This window comes from Carcharodon carcharias, chromosome 19, assembly GCF_017639515.1.
Source record: "Carcharodon carcharias isolate sCarCar2 chromosome 19, sCarCar2.pri, whole genome shotgun sequence".
NCBI classification, from domain to species: Eukaryota; Metazoa; Chordata; class Chondrichthyes; order Lamniformes; family Lamnidae; genus Carcharodon; species Carcharodon carcharias.
In genome coordinates this window covers 109,660,390-109,678,152 of record NC_054485.1, presented here as the reverse complement: position 1 = coordinate 109,678,152, position 17,763 = coordinate 109,660,390, and the positions used below count along the sequence as shown (strand labels likewise).

The 17,763-nt window shown below is 44.0% G+C and overlaps 1 protein-coding gene across 5 annotated transcripts in view; it reads left to right on the top strand.

The window, feature by feature from the left end:
* The first annotated feature begins 6,161 nt into the window (after positions 1-6,161).
* The window catches only part of LOC121291814 (zinc-binding protein A33-like), a 129,944-nt gene continuing 118,342 nt past the window's right edge, over positions 6,162-17,763 (top strand). For all 5 annotated transcript variants that reach the window (XM_041213403.1, XM_041213405.1, XM_041213399.1 and 2 more), the window contains exon 1: positions 6,162-6,276. The gene's annotated coding sequence lies outside the window, so the exon portion shown is untranslated. The remainder of the gene's footprint in view (positions 6,277-17,763) is intronic.

Genomic DNA, 17,763 nt, shown 5'->3' with positions numbered 1-17,763 from the left:
AACTTAAGGAAAAACCATCCAACTGCACAAAGATGAGTGGCAGGACAGATGATTGGTCAGAATATAAAGAATGGCAGTGAATGACGAAAAGGTTAATCAAGAGAAATAAATTGGAGTATGAGAGGAAGTTAGTTAGAAATGTAAACACAGATAGCAAGTGATTCTACAGGTATTTAAAAAGCAAAAGAATAAGTAAAATGAGTATTGGCCCTCTAGAGAGTCACAGTGGGGAGTTAATAGTAGATAATAAGGAAATGGCAGAAGAAATTAGCATTTTTTTTTCATTCAGGGATGTGGGCTTCACTGGCTGGGCCACCATTTATTGTCCATCCCTAATTGCCTTGAGAATGTGGTGGTGAGCTGCCTTCTTGAACCGCTGCAGTCTATGTGGTGTAGGTACACCCACAGTGCTGTTTGGAAGGGAGCTTCTATGTTGCTTCTGCATCCACTACAGAGGACGCAAAAAGCATTCTAGTAACAGCTATACATCAGGAGGCGAAAGGGAGAGAGGAACTTGGTGAAATTGTAATCATGAGGGAAGCCGGACTGAGCAACCTGATGGAACTATGGGCTGACAAGTCTCCAGGTCCTGATGGACTACATTCTAGAGTCTTAAAAGAGGTGGCTCATGAGGTAGTAGATGTGTTGGTGTTAACTTTCCAAAATTTACTAGATTCTGGAAAGGTTCCATCAGACTGGAAGGTAGCAAATATAGCCCCTCTATTCAAGAAGGGAGAGAGGCAGAAAACGGAACCATTGGCCAGTTAGCTTGATGTCTGTCATGGGTAAACTGTTAGAACCGATCATTAAGGAGGTTATAGCTGGGCACTTAGAAAAGCCCAGGGTAATCGAGAAATGTCAGCATGGTTTTGTGAAAGGGAAATCATGTTTAACTAGTTTATTGGAGTTTTTTGAAGGAGTAACATGCGCTGTGGATAAAGGGGATCCTGCAGAGACGCTGTACTTGGATTTCCTGAAGGCTTTTGATTAGGTGTCACATCAAAGGTTATGACAGAAAATAAAATCTCATTTGCAGGAGGTAACATACTGGCCTGGATTGAAGATTGGCTGGCTGAAAGAAAACAGAGAGTATACATAAATGGGTCTTTTCCTGGTTGGCAGGATGTGATGAGTGGAGTCCTGCAGGGATCTATGCTGGGATCCCAACTTTTTACAATTTACATCAATGACATAGACGAGGAGAGCGATGGCATGATAGCTAAATTTGCAGATGGCACAAAGATAGCTTGGAAAGTAAGTTGCGAAGAGGACATAAGGAGGCTGCAGATATAAGTAAAATTCTACAGCCCACCTACATCTGCGATTCCTCTGATGCCCTATGTCACATCAACAATTTCCAGTTCCCTTGCACTAACCACCTCCTCTTCACCAAGGACGTCCAATCCCTCTACACCTCCATTCCCCACCAGGATGGTCTGAGGGCTCTCCGCTTCTTCCTTGAACAGAGCCCGAACAATCCCCATCCACCTCCGTCTGGCTGAACTTGTTCTCTCCCTGAACAATTTCTCCTTAAACTTATCTCACTTCCACCAAATTAAAGCTGTGGGTAGCCACATGGGCCACAGTTATGCCTGTGTCTTTAGGGAGTATATGGAACATTCATTGTTCCAGTCCAACTCAGGCCCCCTCCCACAACTCTTTTTCAGAGCATCAATGACTGTTTCAGTGCCACTTCATGCTCTCATCTGGACCTTGAAAAACTCATCAATTTTGCTTCCAATTTCCACCCTCCATCACCTTCACATGATCCATCACCGACACTTCCCTTCCCTTCCTTGACCTCTCCGTCACCTTTTCTGGTGATAGACTGTCCACCAATATTCATTACGAGCCCACTGACTCCCACAGCTATCTTGACTACAGTTCCTCACACCCTGCTTCCTGTAAGGTCTCCATCCCATTCTCTCAGTTCCTTCGCCTCCATTGCATCTGTTCTGATGATGCCACTTTCCAAAACTCTGCTTCTCACATGTCTTCTTTCTTCCCTAACTGAGGTTTCTCATCCATTGTGGTTGACAGGGCCCTCAACCGTGTCTGACCCATCTCCCATGCCTCTGCCCTCACACCTTCCTCTCCCTCCCAGAACCATGATATGGCTCCCTCTTGTCCTCACCTTTCATCCCATCAGCCTCCACATTCAAAGGATCATCTCCACCATTTCCACCAACTCCAGCATGATGCCACCACCAAACGCATCTTCCCCTCAATCCCCTGCCGGCATTCCATAGGGAACATTCCCTCTGGGACACCCTGGTCCACTCCTCCATTACCCCCGATACCTCATCCCCCTCCCATGGCAATCGCAGAAGGTGCAACACCTGCCCCTTTACCTCCACCCTCCTCACTGTCCAAGGGCCCAAACACTCTTTCAGGTGAAGCAGCGCTTTACTTGCACCTTCTTCAATTTGGTCTACTGCATTCGCTGCTCCTAATGCGGTCTCCTCTACATTGGAGGGACCAAATGCAGACTGGGTGATTGTTGTGGAACACCTTCAGTCTGTCCACAAGCATGACCCAGACTTTCTTGTCGCTTGACGTTTCAACACAGCAACCTGCTCTCATGCCCACATGTCCATCCTTGGCCTACTGCAATGTTTCCACTGAAGCCCAACACAGACTGGAGGAATAGCACCTCATCTTCCGATTCGGCACTTTACAGCCTCTGGGCTTAACATTGAGTTCAACAACTTCAGACCATGAACTGTTTCCTCTATCCTCACCCACTTTTTTAATCCCCTTTTTTCAATACTTCTTTTTATTTTTATTTTTAATTTTTTGTTCACTTACTTTTATTTTTATTTAGTTTCATTTTTATTTGTTTATTCATTGTTTTATCCCCACCATTTATCCTATTTTAGATCTTTTTCCCCATCACTAGCCCCTCCCCCCACCCCACCCCCACAAGGGCTATCTGTCACTTGTTCATGTTGTCCTTTTCAGAGTACTTATCCTTGCCCTGTTATTATCACATTTGTTTTTTTAACTTAATGCTACTATCAGCACCTCCTTTAGCCCTTACCACTGCCACTACCCCCTTTGTTCTTTTGTTCATGACATCTTTGTCAATCTCTCCTTTGCCCCGACCTATCGCTAGCCTTCTATCCAGTTTCACCTGCTCCAACCATCTTAAACAGTGTAAATTTCATCACATTTTTACTTCTCTTTTGCTCTGAATAAGAGTCATTCAGACTCAAAACATTAACTCTGTTTTTCTCTCCACATATGCTGTTAGACCTGCTGAGTTTTTCCAGCTTTTTCTGTTTTTGTTTCAGATTTCCAGCATCCACAGTATTTTGCTTTTATCTTAGTGTTTAACTCACTGCCATTTCTCTTCTAGGAATGCCTACCTTGAAGAAATACCGCTCTTCTCTCTGACAGGATTTCCATTTGTTTCTTTTGCCCTGTTCACCTTCATTGCTTTCCCTTCCCCTCCTGATGTTTGACATGGTGTTTACCAAAACTTGCTTTCAAGGCAGGCATTCCTAGAAGAGAAGTGGCAGTGAGTTAAACATTAAGATAAAAGCAAAATACTGTGGATGCTGGAAATCTGAAACAAAAACAGAAAAAGCTGTTTCCATCCTCAGTGACTGTCTCCATCTCCAACTTACCTCACGTGGATTCCAACTGAAGTTCCATCCCTCATATTTTGAATCTACCCAGGATTACAAGTATCTCTGGGACATACAACGTTCCTCGGACTGCTGTTCTCGCCGCATCCTGAGATCCACACTCAGTGCCATTCACTGCCATATGTACACACGACCTCTCCCCCCAACAGCACTGACTCACCCTATCTCAAAGTTGTCCTTATCCCCAGTTTCATTTTATTCTTTGTCTCATCTGATGCCTTAACAAGAAATTTTGTCTCTTCCTTTCAGCTGCTAAGGATCGCAAGCTCCAACAACTTATTGATACCAATACCCACCCGGCACTCTCCATCGCTTTCCATCTCTCTGACCCCACCCTGTCTTCCAATCCCAGCCCTTGCCATGTATTCACCATACCCTCTGACCTTCCCCACTCTGATGCTGAATGTTCAGTACTCAGCAAAGAACTCAGTTTCATACCCTATGCCCTCATCTCAATGAACCTCGGGCTCAGCATGATGCTAAACTCACTTTCCACTTCTCGGTCCATTCAACGGTTCCTTTCTCCCGCCTCCTGTATTCTCCCTCCATCTGTACCCCTCCCTCTGACCTCTTACCTGTTCTTGATCTTTTCATTGAGAACTGTCGGCGTGACATCGGCCATCTCAATTTCTCTGCTCCTCTCACCCACTCTAACCTGCCTCCTTCTGCACTTGCTGCACTCCGTTCTCTCAGGTCCAACCCTGACTGTGTTATCAAACCTGCTGACAAGGTTGTGCTGTTGTTGCCTGGCATACTGACCTCTACCTAGTAGAAGCTGAGCACCAACGCTCAGACACTTCTGCTACCTCTTGCTCTACCATGACCCCAACACCAAACATCAAGCCATTGTTTCCAGGACTGTCACTGACCTCATCTCCCCAGGAGATCTTCCCTCCACAACTTCCAACCTCATAGTCTCCCAACCCAAGACAGCCTGCTTCTACCTCCTCCCCAAAATCCACAAACAGGACTGTCCCGGTAGACCGATTGTGTCAGCCTCCTCCTGCCCCATGGAACTCATTTCTTCCTTGACTCCATCCCCCCTCTTGTTCAGTCGCTTCCCACCAACATATGCGATTCCCCTGATGCCCCACATCATATCAACAATTCCCTGTTCCCTGGCCCTAACCGCCTCATCTTCACCATGGACGTCCAATCCCTCTACACTTCCACCCCCCACCAGGATGGTCTGAAGGCTCTCTGCTTCTTTCTTGGACAGAGAGCGGAACAGTCCCCATCCACCACTACACTCCTCTGTCTGGCTAAGCTTGTTCTCTCACTGAACAATTTCTCCTTTAACTGACTCATTTCCTCCAAATAAAAGGTGTGGCTATGGGTACCCGCATGGGCCCCAGTTATGCCTGCCTCTTTATGGGCTATGTGGAACATTCCTTGTTCTAGTCCTACTCAGGACTCCTCCCACAACTCTTTTTTTGATACATCGATGACTGTTTCGGTGCCACTTCCTGCTCTCGTCTGGGCCTGGAAAAATGTTTAATGGTGGCACCCTGCTGGAGTTAGTGGAAATGGCGGAGGATAATCCTTTGAATGCAGAGGCTGGTGGGGTGAAAAGTGAGGGCAAAGGAGGCTCTATCATGGTCCTGGGAGGTGGGGAAGGGGTGAGGGCAGAGGCGCAGGAGATAAGTCGGACATGGTTGAGGGCCCTGTCGATCATAGTGGGTGGGAAACCTCAGTTATGGAAGAAGGAAGACATGTCAGAAGCGCCGTTTTGGAAGATGGCATCATCAGAACACATGACAGGGGCGAAGGAACTGAGAGAATGGGATGGAGTCCTTACGGGAAGCGGGTTGTGAGGAGCTGTAGTCTAGGTAGCTTTGGGAGTCGGTGGGCTTGTAATGAATATTGGTGAACAGTCTATCACCAGAAATGGAGACAGAGAGGTCAAGAAAGTGAAGGGAAGTATCAGAGATGGAGCATGTGAAGGTAATGGAGGGGTGGAAATTTATAACTTTTTCCTAGTCCAGATTAGAGCATGAAGCTTTTATCTTGGCCCTAGCTAATTAATTGGGGACAGCAGCTGACAGAGTTTAAATTAAATTAATAAAATCTGGAATATGAAGCTAATCTCAGTAATGATGACCATGACTTTTTGTAAAAAATGTCCTTCACAAATGTCCTTTTGGAAGGGAATCTGCATCCTTACCTGGCCTGGCCTATATGTGACCCCAGATCCACAGCAATGTGGTTGACTCTTCAATCATCTGAAGTAGTAAACCACTCAGTTGTCTCACTGCCAACTTCTCAGGGGCAATTAGGGATGGGCACATGATGCCCATATTCCATGAAAGGATAAAAAAGTTAAAACTCTAAATAATTTTATGATTTAATTTACTGTTCCCTTTATTTTGTATGAGTTTGAGTTTATTAACTATTCCTCTAAAATGAATTTTTCAGGTTTTTTTTACCTTGATGATACCAGCGTGACAGTGCCTCCTTAAGAGTTACTTCAAACAGACCATGAGACCTGCTAAGCACCTTATTAGGAATGAGTGATTCATTCGAAAGTGAAAGCTTCCAGGGGATCGCCGTTATGACTTCTCTCTCTCCTTACAGATCTGGTGAAAAGATGTAAAAAATCTTCGATTAGATAGTCTGAAAGTAAGAGGTAAGTCCTCAATATTCTTTATTTGCTGGGGGAGGGATCTATCTGTATAAGGGAAGAGGGGGAGAGGGAATTTTACACAGAAAACAGAGTCAAACAGAGTGACGGGAAAGAGAGAAAAGGAGGAAGTCGCCTTGTGCGGCCTGTGAATAAACTTTACATCTAAGGTCCAAAAAGTCAGCCCTGCAGATAGTGGCGCGACAATCTCCTGCTTAAGAAAAATAATTTTTTATACGATAGTTTCATGTTGCGGAATTTCTATTCTCAATGAACTCTCAGTAAACTTTTCAGAGAGTGATCCTGACTTTACCCTCTGAAGGTGAATCCGAGCAGCTCCCCTCTGACACTCAGCCGATATCAATAAAAACACACAGTACTACAGATGGTGCAAATCGGACACAAAAACGGAATAAATAAATCCAGGAATATGCAGCAGCTGAATCAACATTCACATCAGGAAGAGAGTTTGTCCCCTTAACTGCAGAAGGGAATTAGTTTAAAGTGCCGGAACCTGAAGGGAGATCAGGCAGTTTTTGGAAACAATTGTCCAATCTATTGGGAATCTTTGTGAGTCTGAAGGGAAAATGAACCACAAGTAAAACTGAAATCAAATCATCTGTGGGCACAAACTAAAATCTTCCCGGGAGTGACCTTGTTTGGTGCCAGATGTGGCTGATCCACGAGATGTGGCCCTGTTTCCCATTCCACACGGGAAAGCTGTGATTTAAAAACTCTAACTTTGGATTTGGATGTTTTCATAGTTCCCGTCAGTGTGAGATTGGGCACTGAAATTTCACCGACAGGCAGGGTACTTTTCAATAGAAAAATCTATCAGCTCAGGGATGACAGACAGGCGCTAATAAAAGCACATTGAACTGTCTAACGAGGCTCTCTGCAACTCTGTGCCTTTAATACAAACAACTTTTTTTTTGCAAAAATATACTTTATTCATAAAAAATCTTCAACAACATTTCAAACCATTTCAAAATCACCATCACAAAAATACAATCAGGTTCAACTTTTACAACATGAATCACAAGGTGCATCAGTACAAACAATGAATATTACAACCATTTGCAGACATTCATTTTGAGCTGTACAGCCCAAGGGGCTCTACACAGTTCTCAGTCCCTCAGTGCACTATGACAGAAAGGTCTTAGGCAGCGATCCTTCACCATTGCGCCTTTGCGGCAGCTGCCCCAAGCTTTAGTGTGTCCCTCAGCACGTAGTCCTGGACTTTGGAATGTGCCAGTCTGCAACACTCGCTCGGGGACAACTCTTTGTGCTGGAAGACCCACAAGTTTCGGGCAACTTCAGACATTAACTTTGGCTGTCATTTCCCCTCTGGCTGTAATTGCTCCCTGTGTGATGGATGCCTTGGTATTTACAGGATCCCCTGTCAGGTCAGTCTTATCAGATAATCTGTAAACTTGGTGTCAAACTGCATTTCTTTTCCACTAGTCTCCCAAAGTCACTGGAGTTTCATCTGCTTTGCTGATTTTTCATGTTTCCCTTTCCATCCGTATTCACATTGTTCACGCTCTCTTTCTGTCTTATATTTCTTATATCTTTTATTTATTTGATCTTTCTCATTCCCCATTTTGTCCCAGTAGACGCGCCTGACGCCAGAGAGCATGTACAATCCTGTTACATAAATTCAGAAAGATAAAACAATTCAAAATATCTATCTTTTCCTCCTGAGGGTAACTATGAGGTACATGTGAATTAACAGGCGAGCTGTGGTCAGACACATCACACTCCAAAGTAAATGATAGATGTGACCCAAGCAAATTCAATGGATTCCTCAACAACCCACCCAGATACTTGTCACAACGTGAGCCAACCAGTCTCACTGAAACTCGGTCTTTCTCACAAGGGCTTCCAATTCCCATGTTCAAAGAACTTGCCTTGGAATTCCCTTCAAACATCACCTCCAGTTGGGCGTCTGCAACCAGGATCCACCTCCATTGTTTTAATCTTGCCTTCCAAGATACCTTTCCCTTAGATCTTCGCGTACACTCAAGCTTCACCTTCCAAGTGTAATTTCCGATCTTCGGCTGTGCCAAGCAGACCACCACTGCTGCAAAAGGCCTGCAGTAAGGGGTCACAAATTTGGCTGCCACCTCTCAGGTTTTCAGGGCTGCTGTAAAGCCCTCGGCCCAACTATTTCAGCTGCTTCATCAGTGACCTTCCTTCCATCATAAGGACAGAAGTGGAGATGTCCCCTGATGATTGCACAGTGCTCAGCAGCATTTGCAACTCCTCAGATACTGAAGCAGTCCATGTCCAAATGCAGCACGACCTGGACAATATCCAGGCTTGGGCTGACAAGTGGCAAATAACATTCGGGCCACACAAGTGTCAGGCAATGGCCATCTCCAACAAGAGAGAATCCAACCATCTCCCCTTGCTGTTCAATGGCATTACCATCACTGAATTCCCCACCATCAACATACTGGAGTTTAACATTGCCAGAAACTGAACTGGACTAGCCATATAAATGCTGTGGCTACAAGAGTAGATCAGAGACTAGGAATTCTGCAATGAGTAATTCACCTCCTGACTCCCCAAAGCCTGTCCAGCATCTACAAGGCACAAGTCAGGAGTATGATGGAATACTCACAACTTGCCTGGATGAATGCAGCTCCCACAGAACTCAAGAAGTTTGACACTGTCCAGGACAAAGTACCCCACTTGATTGGCACCACATTCACTCCCTCCACCACTGAAGCACAGTAGCAGCAGTGTGTACCATCTACAAGATGCACTGCAGGAATTTTCCAAGGCTCCTTTGACAGAACCTTCCAAACTCATGACCACTACCTTGTAGAAGGACAAAGGCAGCAGGTAGATGGGAACACCACCACCTGGAAGTTCCCCTCCAAGTAACTCACTATTCTGACTTGGAAGTATATCGCCGTTCCTTCACTGTCGCTGGTTCAAGACCCTGGAACTCCCTTCCTAACAGCACTGTGGGTGTACTTACACCACAGGACTGCAGCGTTTCAAGAAGGCAGCTCACCACCACCTTCTCAAGGGCAGCTGGGGACGGCAATAAATGCTGGCCCAGCCAGCAAAACTCACATCTCATAAATGAATTTAAAAAAAGCTTTGCTTCAAATCTGCTCCCTGAAGCTCTGTCTTTAATTCACAGCCTATTTCTTTGTTCCTTTCTTTCAACTTGAGTTCTGAGACCTCTTTCTGACCCCTGTCTTTGTCTCTGTCTGGGACTGTCTTCTGGGACCTTTCTGTCCCACTCCCTGGGTTAGGACGTTCTTCTTGGTTTAGTACCTTCTCCCTGACCCCCTCCCCATGTCATGCTCCTTGGGACAAACTCTGCAATGGCACCTCGATTCAGGTCACCTGACCTGAAGTTTCGCGCCATTTCACTTCTTTGCTTCGTTTTCTTATGTGCATGTGCACGGGGCTGGTTCTCAGCCTGAAGAACTGTTACGAAAGTATAATAATTTTCATAATATTCTGGTTTATTGTAAAGTCGGTTTATGGGTGTGAGTGTAGCTGGTTCTGTCTAATGAATAGAAATTGTGCTGTCTTAGCATGTAAGGTGTGAAGGAAACTTGCATTTTTAGATAACTGAAGGAGTTGCGTGGATTCCAAAGGAATAATAGGATGTTTACACCTAGGCAGACAAGCAGTGTGTTTATTTTTCCCAAAGGCTACTGATAGTATTGACAACAGGCAAGATTTTTATATTATGGGAAAGGTAAAGTTGCAAAGACATATGGAACAATAGAATTTACAGATTAAAGAGAAAGAAACATGTATAAAGGGGAATGTAAGGCTATGTTGTGGGCGGTGGTGGTGGGGGGTGCATGTGAGATCTAACAGGAGTGTGTGAAACAACCTTTGGGAAGCCTCCAGCCATTTTTACAAAAGTCTGCTGTGTTCAGCAACTGACGTTGGAGACAGGCTTTTGGAATTCCACTGTTAAGTGGGTATTATGGTAACTTGCTGACTTGCTTTTTAAACTTAACATCTATTTTGGACTGTTGCCTTAAAGGGGGTGTGTAATTGGAAGTGAGGTGGATTAGGAATCTTAGGGTTTGTTATAGTATTAACTAATTGTAGTTTTATGTATGTGCTTGAAATATTTTCTTTTGTTAATAAATATTTTAATTTCACTTTTAAAATTTCTAAAGCAGTCAATAGACTCATTACTTCTAAATTCAGTGCACACATCTCATAATAAATACAAATTGCAAAACTGCTCTGTTGGTCTGGCCAAGTTTCCATGTAAGATGTGGTCCACTTGGCATCATCTGCAATGTCATAACAAGAACAAAAAATACTTAACTGCACATGTGTGACTAATATCTCGGCCGGCGCATGCGCAGACCTGTGGCCTGCCGGGAACTGGAGTCCTGAGCTCTGACTCCAGCTTAAGGTAAGTATTTGTGTTTTGTAACACAAGCCATTCACCACTCTGATTTGGAACCACATCACCATTCCTTTACTGTCCTGGAACTCCCTCCCTAACAGCACTGCAGGTGTGCACACAGCACATGGACTGCAGTGGTTCAAGAAGGCAGCTCACCACCACCTTCTCAAGGGCAATTGGATATGGGCACTATATACTGGCCTAGCCAGCGATGCCCACATCCTGCGAAAGAATATTTTTTTAAAAAGTGAAATGCCGGAAATACTCGATGCTACCTGACACATTTAGAGAGAAATAGAATTGGTGTGCTAGATTTTTGCAAAGGAAACAGGAAACAGGAGACTAGATATACTGGCACTGAAAGCAGTTGAGAGAAGGTTCACTAGGCTGATTCCTGGGATGGAGGGGTGATCTTATAAGGAAAGGTTGAGCAGGTTGGGTCTCTACTCAATGAAGTTTAGAAGAGTGAGAGATGATCTTACTGAAACAAAAGATTCTGAGGGGGCTTGACAGAGTAGATACTGAGAGGATGACTCCCCTCGTGAGGGGATCTAGCACCAGGGGGCACAGTTTAAAAGTAAGAGATGTCCTATTTAAGATGGAAATGAGGAGGAATTTCTTCTCTCAGAGTTATCAGTGTTTGGAATTCTCTACCACAGTGGAGGCTGGGTCATTGGGTATATTCAAGGCTGAGTTAGACTGATTTTTGAGAGACAAGAGAGTCAAGGGCTATGGCGGGGGACAGACAGGAAAGGGGAATTATGGTTACAATCAGATCAGCCATGATCTTATTGAATGGCTGTCATGAAGTGATGTCAATGTGCATAATGTTGTTGGAAATTATATATTTTTTAAATTGAATCCTAGTGGGGGTCTATGTCTATGTGTGTGTCTTAACTGTATTAAAGGCAGTTAGTCTGGGTGCTTTGATGTATAGTAGTTTTGAGATGTTGAACAATAAGGAAGTTAAGGTAAAGTTGTTGTAACAAATTGCATTTGTTAAATAGACCATCAAAAAGAACAGGGGAAAATCTTGCACCTAGCTAGAAGAAGTCAAACAATGTGTGTAATTTTCACATTCTGAGATCCACAATCAGTGCCATGCGCCGCCATATGAACACACTCGACCTCTCCCTCCAGCAGCACCGCCGTACCCTTTTTCAAAGCTGCGCGTGCCCCCAGTTTCATTTTATCCTTCGGCTCATCTGGCGCCTCAACAAGAAACTTTTTCTCTTTCTCTCAAGTGCTAAGGAACGCAAGCTCCAACAACTCATCTATACCAACACCCATCTAGGACCCTCCACCCCTGCCTGTCCCTCCGTCCCCACCCTTTCTTCCAATCCCAACCCCAGCCGTGTATTGACTATACCCCCTGACCTTCCCCTCTCCGATGCTGAACGTTCAGTGCTCAGCAAAGGACTTAGTTTCATACCCTTACGCCCTCACCTCAATGAATTTCGGGCTCGGCATGATACTGAACTCTTCTTCCACCGTCTTCGTCTCCGGGCTCACTTCTTTGGGCAGGAGTCCTCTCCCAGTTCAACGGATCCTTTTACCCATCTCCAATATTCACCCTCCACCTGGACCCCTCCCCCTGGATTCTTACCTTCTCTCGATCTTTTCATTGAGAACTGTCGGCGCGACATTAGTTGTCTCAATTTCTCTGCTCCTCTCACCCATTCTAACCTGTCTCTCTCTGAACTTACTGCACTCCATTCTCTCAGGTCCAACCCTGACATTGTCATCAAACCCGCTGACAAGGGTGGTGCTGTTGTTGTCTGGCGCACTGACCTCTACCTCGTGGAGGCTGAGCGTCAACTCGCAGACACTTCCTCCTACCTCTCCCTGGACCATGACCCCACCACTGAACATCAAGCCATTGTTTCCAGGACTGTCACTGACCTCATCTCCTCTGGGGATCTCCCTCCCACAGCTTCCAACCTGATAGTCGCCCAACCTCGGACGGCCCGCTTCTATCTCCTACCCAAAATCCACAAACAGAACTGCCTCGGTAGACCGATCGTCTCAGCTTGCTCCTGCCCCACAGAACTCATTTCTCGTTATCTTGACTCCCTTCTCTCTCCCCTTGTCCAGTCGCTTCCCACCTACATCCGTGATTCCTCTGACACCTTACGTCACATCAACAATTTCCAGTTCCCTGGCCCCAACCGCTTCCTCTTCACCATGGACGTCCAATCCCTCTACACCTCCATCCCCCACCAGGATAGTCTGAGGGCCCTTAGCTTCTTCCTCGAACAGAGGCCCGAACAATCCCCATCCACCACTACTCTCCTCCGTCTGGCTGAACTTGTTCTCACGCTGAACAATTTCTCCTTCAACTCCTCTCACTTCCTCCAAATAAAAGGTGTGGCTATGGGTACCCGCATGGGCCCCAGCTATGCCTGTCTCTTTATGGGGTATGTGGAACATTCCTTGTTGCAGTCCTACTCCGGCCCCCTTCCACAACTCTTTCTGCGGTACATCGATGATTACTTCGGTGCCGCTTCATGCTCTCGTCGGGACTTGGAAAAATTTATTAATTTTGCTTCCAATCTCCACCCCTCCATCATTTTACGTGGTCCATCTCTGACACTTCCCTTCCCTTCCTTGACCTCTCTGTCTCAATCTCTGGTGATAGACTGTCCACCAATATCCATTACAAACCCACCGACTCCCACAGCTATCTCGACTACAGCTCCTCACACCCCGCTTCCTGTAAGGACTCCATCCCATTCTCTCAGTTCCTTCGTCTCCGTCGCATCTGTTCCGATGATGCTACATTCAAAAACAGTTCCTCTGACATGTCCTCCTTCTTCCTTAACCGAGGTTTTCCACCCACGGTCGTTGACAGGGCCCTCAACCTTGTCCGGCCCATCTCCCGCGCATCCGCCCTCACGCCTTCTCCTCCCTCCCAGAAACATGATAGGGTCCCCTTTGTCCTCACTTATCACCCCACCAGCCTCCGCATTCAAAGGATCATCCTCCGCCATTTCCGCCAACTCCAGCATGATGCCACCACCAAACACATCTTCCCTTCACCCCCCCTTATCTGCATTCCGTAGGGATCGCTCCCTCCGGGACACCCTGGTCCACTCCTCCATCACCCCCTACTCCTCAACCCCCTCCTATGGCACCACTCCATGCCCACGCAAAAGATGCAACACCTGCCCCTTCACTTCCTCTCTTCTCATCGTCCAAGGACCCAAACACTCCTTTCAAGTGAAGCAGCATTTCACTTGCATTTCCCCCAACTTAGTCTACTGCATTCGTTGCTCCCAATGTGGTCTCCTCTACATTGGAGAGACCAAACGTAAACTGGGTGACCGCTTCGCAGAACACCTGCGGTCTGTCCGCAAGAATGACCCAAACCTCCCTGTCGCTTGCCATTTTAACACTCCACCCTGCTCTCTTGCCCACATGTCTGTCCTTGGCTTGCTGCATTGTTCCAGTGAAGCCCAACGCAAACTGGAGGAACAACACCTCATCTTCCGACTAGGGACTTTACAGCCTTCTGGACTGAATATTGAATTCAACAACTTTAGGTCGTGAGCTCCCTCCCCCATCCCCACCCCCTTTCTGTTTCCCCCTTCCTTTTCTTTCCAATAAATTATCAAGATTTTCCTTTTCCCACCTATTTCCATTATATAAAAAAAAACCCCCACTAGAGCTATACCTTGAGTGCCCTACCATCCATTCTTAATTAGCACATTCGTTTAGATAATATCACCAACTTTAACTTTAACACCTATGTGTTCTATTGTACTATTGTCGTTGACATCTTTTGATGATCTGCTTCTGTCACTGCTTGTTTGTCCCTACAACCACACCCCCCCCACCTCTCTCTCTCTATCTCTCCGCCCCCCACACACACACCTTAAACCAGCTTATATTTCAACTCTTTCTTGGACTCGAACTCAAGTTCTGTCAAAGGGTCATGAGGACTCGAAACGTCAACTCTTTTCTTCTCCGCCGATGCTGCCAGACCTGCTGAGTTTTTCCAGGTAATTCTGTTTTTGTTTTGGATTTCCAGCATCCGCAGTTTTTTTGTTTTTATCAATGTGTGTAATTTTTCAGCTTACTGATAAAATTAGTGCTATGAAAGGGATTTTATTGTTTGAACGGCTGAAGTTCAAAGACTGAGTGATACAATGAGAATTTACATTCAAAGAGGAAGCTAGGTAGAAACAGAAAGGAGATAGTGTGTGTAAGGCAGAGGCATTTAAAACCTAACCAGCCTGTATGCCTCCAACCACTGTGTCTGCAAAGGAACCTCATTTTGAATTTGAAAGGTCAAATGTGCTTTGTCTAGTGTTTGCTTAAAGTCTATGGCTTACTGTTGCCTTGGTGAAGATTTACCTGGGAGTGATTAATTTGGTGATTTGTTTAAAAGTTATTGTGGTAGTAATTTGTAGATATGTATATGTGTTTAATTTGTTGTTAAATTAGTAAGTGTTTAATTTAATATTAAAAACCATGAGGCTTGGTGATTTTATTCCTGAATTCAGAACTACATCTCAAACATACCAATTGAACAACTGCCATAACCTTTATTTTCAAGTTCCCTCTGGGATTTAAACAACTCAGCCTTTATGAACTGCTGTGTCGTAACCACGGCATAGCAGGCTTGATGATCTGAATGACTTACATTTGCTCCTATTTCTCATGATCCTGTGGTCTCTTCTCATTCTAGAGACCAAATGCATCATCTTTAACTTTTCTGCATTGAATTTCATTTGCCATGTTTCCACCCATTATACTAGCCAGTTTATGTACTCCTTGAAGTCTATTACTATCTTCCTCACTTTTTACTACACTTCCAAGTTTGTGTCCTCTGCAATTTTGAATTTGTGCTGTGTATCCCCAAGGTCAAGTTTTAATGTATATCAAATACAGTAATCATCCTAATCTTGAACAGAAGTAAAATACTGCAGATTCTGGAAATCTGAATTTAAAATTGGAAAATGCTGGAAATATTCAGCAGATCTGAGAGGGAAAAACAGATCTCAGGTTGATGACCTGAAAGATCTGGTGAAAGATCATTGACCTGAGACATCAACCAACGCCAACAGTAGTGAATGTTCAGACAATCACCGCTGTTGTGCTTTGGGACTCTTCAAATCTCCTGACCTGCACTCATTTGTGGTAATTGTATGAGAAATTTAAAGTTCCACTGGGCAGTTTTGACCTGTTTGGGACACTTCAAGAATGTCTTCAACACTGACCTCGATGCCAGAGACTTGGACTAGCTGAGCGATACGCAGTGTAAAGGAACTGGCATATTTTTCCTGATATTACTGTGGGATACATTAAAGCAGGTGTGTCTGTTTGTGTGTGTGTATATGTGTGTGCCTGAGAATTTAAGTAAACTGCAGGCTGTTAGACTGCAAGGTCTGAATCATCAAAGGGGTTAAGTGTAAGAAAAAGGTCTTTGAAATGCTAATGAACAAGCTAAGTGAAATGAAGTTTGCATTTTTTGATAAATGGAAAGGTTGTTTGATTTTCAAAAGGATATGGTAAGGTGTTTACAACTTACAAGATAAATAAGACAAAGTTATTCTTATTTTCCCCAAAAGTGCAGGCCTTAATGACAACATAAAAGATTTTTTATATTCTGGGAAAAGTAACTTCCAAAGACAGGTGAAAAGAATGGGATTTACAGATCAAAAAGGAGGAAATATATTTAAAGAAAGATGGAAAGCTGTATTTGGTGTGACCGTGTGAGATCCTGAAAGGTGTGCTGTGAAACAGATTTATGGGAAAAGCCTCTAGTCACTCTGGAGAAGGTTGCTGTTCCAGCAACCAAGATTGTGTTAAAAGCCTTTGAAGTTTTACTGTCAAGTAAGAGGGAGAGAGAAGCAGTGAAATACCTCACTTTATAGCAACAGTGGGAGCTTGTGGCAATCTTGCTGGATGTTTTATAGATTAATAATCTATTCTGGATTGTTGCCTGAAAGGGGTGTGTAATTAGGAGTCTTAGTGAACTGTTATAAAAATAAATGTAACTATGTAACAGAAATCTTCTGTGTTTAAGTCTTCTTTTCTTCTGTTAATAAACGTTGTGATATAGTTTTAAAAATCTCTAAAAGTGGTCATGGACTCTTTACTTCTGACTTTTGTGCACAAACCTTCTTATAATAAATACAAATTGTAAAATTGTTGTGATAGCCTGGCCAAGTTTCACGGTATTATGACACAGCCGATGGTAAAGGCTGAGTTTTTCAAATCACAGAGGCAAACTTGAAACAACTGTCATAACCGAATTTTGCAACTTGTATATTTCAAGATGCAGGCTTTGAATTCAGTGGTAATAAGATCACTGAGCCTCAAGAGATTTTTTATAAAGCTAAATTCAACATTTATTAACACAAAAATTGTAAGCACATACAGATGTCTACAAAATTACTACTATAATAACGACTAAAATCTCCTAATTAATCTGACTTTCAGTTACACCCCTGTTAAGGCAACAGTAAAACTCATAGATTTACAAGACACATGGCAGAGCACACCCTGGACAGACACATTTAAAATGTGTTTCTTTCAGCCCTGTATCCTTGTAGTCAACAGTTTGAGGCTTCTCACACTAGTTGGATCTTAAAATGCCTCTGCCTTACACACAATTACCTTTCTCCTTTTTACATACCTTTCTCTTTGAATGTAAATTTTCCATTGTATTATTAGGTTTTTAATTTTACTTCTTCGAATAATAACACCCTTTTCCCACCAACTTTATTAGTAAGCTTGAAAAATAAATACATTGCTTGGTGGTTTCCAGCTAGGTGCAAGATTTCACCTATTCTTTTGAATGGTTTAATTAAAAATGCTATTTTCCCGCTTGACACCTATGTTTCTAAATGTCCCCGTGGGTATCTACTTACCATTTCAAACCCACTTTTTTCCTTACATCAAAACCTCTAGACCAGTTGGCTTTAATCCACTTAAGATACACACATACAGACACTACTGAACTCTATTTAAAAATAATTTCCAATAACATTATAGACATTAATCTCTTCAAGACACCCCCTCCTGATCAAAAAATGAATCATCATAATTCTAAAAGACAGCTTCATTTTTTTTATCTCTGATAC